The following is a 3,996-nucleotide window of genomic DNA, read 5'->3' as shown; positions in this document are numbered from 1 at the left end:
TGGGCAAGCAATCCCCATTATTGCCTATGGGCAAGCAATCCCCATTATTTCCTATGGGCAAGCAATCCCCATTATTCCCTATGGGGAAGCAATCCCCATTATTGCCTATGGGCAAGCAATCTCTATGGGCAAGTATGCTTTGTCTATGGGCAAGTACTGTACTGTCCTTTGTTTAGTACGCCCAGTTTATGCTTATATGAGCCCTTTCAACTCTTATTTGGCCCCGTCCTCCTTTTCCTGGAATGCCCTCCATTTTGCAGTGGCTTCCCCTCTTTTGAATTTAGGGCATCTGGTCGCCATTCACTCATGTCAAGATTGCTTCATGCCTCTTAGTTCTGCTCCAAATGGAGGACATGTTGGAATCCTCCTGGACAGAAGGCGAACATGGAGGACACATGATCCCCTTCTATGAGTGCTTTGGGCTTTAATCTGGTCCTCCCTTTTCTTCGAATGTCCTCCATTCTGCAGTGTCTCACCTTTCCTCCCTTCGTGATTTACGCAGGCTGACCGTCCTCCTTTTCCAGGACCTGTCCTCCATTTCAGCCTTCTGCCTCCAAAATGTCCTCCATTTCGAGGAGGATCAAGAAGCACCAATTTCCATCTCTTCGAGTCTTTCTAGGTTTCCTTTGGCCGCGTCCTCCCTTTTTCTGTTCACGTCCTACATTCTGTCCTCCTTCAGGGCCCCTGCTCTCCTTTCTCCCCTCAGAAGGCCTCCCCTCCGCCCCAAAACCTTCTGGAGGAGGCTCCAAATGGCGTGTCAGCCTCCTTCCCGGCCTCCCAAGGGCCTCCATCCGCCCTCAGACCTCCTCCTCCTCCTCCTTCCCTTCACCTCAACAGAGGCGCCGCCAGTGAAGCCCTGCTGAAACAGTCCAGTCTGAGGAGGCTGCTGGAGCTGCCCTGGCTCAAGGCCAGGGGATGATGGGAAGTGCAGTTTTGGGAGACATTGAACCTCCTCTCTGTCAGAGAGCTCTGGGGCCACAATGGACTACAATTCCCACTGAGCTCCATTTTACATCATCATTATTTACAACAGATATAGATACAATTGTAATTAATTGTTACAATAAACTACAATTCCCACTAAACTGCATTGTACATAATTTTATATTAAGTATAATTATAATGAACTACAATCCCCACTAAACTGACTTTTACATTATCATTATTTTTAATTTTTATATAATATATATATAAACACACACAAACATAATTATAATTACAGTAAACTACAATTCCCACTAAGCTGAGTTATACATTGTTATTATAATTATATATATATATATATATATACACACACACACACACACACATTTTATATATAATTGTAATTAACTATAATTGAAATAAACTAAAATTCCCACTAAGCTGAGCTATACATTGTTATTACATTTATTTTAAATTATAATTAATTATAATTACATTAAACCACAATTCCCACTGGGTTATACATTCACACTTTTATATATAAATATAATTAATTATAATTATAATGAACTACAATTCCCACTAAGATGAGTTATATAGTATTATTATAATTATTTACAATAGAGATAGAGAGATAGAGAGATATAATTGTAATTAATTATTACAATAAAGTACAAAACCCACTAAACTGCATTGTACATATATATATATATTTGTAAATAATTATAATTACAATAAACTACAATTCCCACTAAGCTGAATTTTATATTATCATTATTTACAATAGATGTAGATATAATTGTAATTACTTGTTACAATAAACCACAATACCCACTGAACGGAATTGTACATAATATATATATGCATGTGTGTGTGTATTTGTAATTCATTATAATTCCTATAAACTACAATTCCCACTGAGCTGGTGTGAGGTATAGATTCTTCTAAGTATCAAAGTACCAAATCCAATGAATCAGGACAAAACAAATGAAGCAGCCATTTCCAGTTTATTAGTTCCAATCTTGCAAGAAGAAGGGAGTGTCTCAGGCAAGCCTCAGGTTTTACACAGTATTTATGAATGAAGGGAGGAATGGATGAATGAATGAATATTTATACAGTGCAGAGCCAGCACAGAAAGAACAGGAAAAACAGTGATTGAGCATCAGAACAGTATATGCTCATATACACACTCATATAAGCAACTTATAATTACAACACCAACCTAGAGAATATCCACAAAGTAAGTAAGTTGGGTACATTTTCAGCAACGACAACAAAAAACAAAACAAAACAAAACAAAAAACCGAATCGGTCCAAAATGTAGATAAGGGTAGACTATGGGTAGATAACGATAAACAGACCTATCTCTTGGAGTAAACATTTCCAGGCCATGGTTTCAGATTATCCTATTGTGTTAAAAAGTTATTAAAATATAAAACTTGTAAATCAATCAATTTAAACAAAGTTGCATAGTATAGATTTAGGCGATAGGGCAATTATTACATAATCTATCTGCAACAATTATAGCCATAAAATGACATTATCGATTACAGCATCCGTCTGCAAGGAGATAATTAAGATAAAACTTCTCTTGTCCACCTGGAACCCAGTATTTATAAGACATTGTCCTTTAGAATAGTTTTATCTCCGTTTCCATTGGTCGGATCTAGACATGTGGTCAATTTTAAGATCACCTTTTCATGTATGTAAAAGCGGCACCCATAACATATCTCATCATACTTCTCATGACCATTTAAATTAGACATTATACATTCATGGGTGTGTTAACTAATATTCATATAATTTATTAGGCATGCTCAGTTAGATTTTGGGGTGAACTTTAAATCACCCTAGTTTAAAAAAACTGTCTAAATATTGTAGATCAAGATGAATTATTAGAAGAAATAATTGGGGGAAAAATTAGAAGGGGGAAAAGGACTAATAGGGAAAATTTATAAGATGATGTTAACAACCCAGTTTAGAATGATAGAAGGACTGGCAATGAATTGGGATAAAGACTTATTGATGGATACAGATAAAATTAAAATTTGGCTACGAGGAATTGTTAAAATTAAAAACACAAATGAAAATGGTATCGCACACCACACCAATTAGCATTTTCAAATGACAAATTTCAATCCAAATGTTGGCATGGATGTGGAGTTAAAGGAATATATATATATATACATATGTGGTGGGAATGCCCATTTGTACACAAATTTTGGACAGAGGTTAAGCAACAGATAAATATAATAACAGGGATAGAGATACAATTAAGTAAAGAAAATTGCTTAACTCTCAATTTAGGGAAATTAAGATGGAATAACAATCAAAAATATGTAACAAAACAATTTCTAAAAGCTGCTCCTGCAGTGATTGCTTATGGATGGAAAAAACAAATCTAATTGGAATAAGTCTTATTTATTTAAATATATAAAAGAATATTATTTATGTATTCATTTACGGTATTTATACTTCACCTTTCAGGCTCTCAGAGCGGCTTACAATTATTGTATATTATTTGACTTCCTTAGAGAAAGAAGACTTAAATATATTGGGGAAAGCAATAAAGAATCCTGGAAAGATAAATGGGAAATTGTGATTAAGAATGTGAAAGGTAAAATGGGGTATGAAGAAGTAAAAAATGTAATCAATGATGTGAAGTTGAAGGCTTTTATGGCCAGCATCCATAGTGTTTTGTGGGGTTTTGGGGTTATGTGGCTGTGTTCTAGAAGAGTTTATTCCTGACGTTTCGCCAGCATCTGTGGCTGGCATCTTTAGAGAATGCTGGCATGGAAGAGAGTTGTGTGCATGTATGTATGTATGTGTGTGCGCACACACACACACACACACACTCATGCCAGCATTCTCTGAAGATGCCAGCCACAGATGCTGGCAAAACATGGATCACCCTGGATGGGCAAGGCAATAGGGACAGGCTAATATTTGGCTCCTCTTTTCTAGATCAATGAGAAAGCATATGTCTTCCACTGAACTGGCTTTAGCTCCTTGAAACTAAATCTCTCTTGCATGTTGAAGACGCTGTCGAGTTCTGTAAAAAAAGGTCAAAAT

Source organism: Sceloporus undulatus, chromosome 9 (genome assembly GCF_019175285.1).
Source record: "Sceloporus undulatus isolate JIND9_A2432 ecotype Alabama chromosome 9, SceUnd_v1.1, whole genome shotgun sequence".
Taxonomy (NCBI): Eukaryota; Metazoa; Chordata; class Lepidosauria; order Squamata; family Phrynosomatidae; genus Sceloporus; species Sceloporus undulatus.
The sequence above is the reverse complement of the archived record's forward strand: the minus strand, read 5'-3'. Positions refer to the sequence as shown.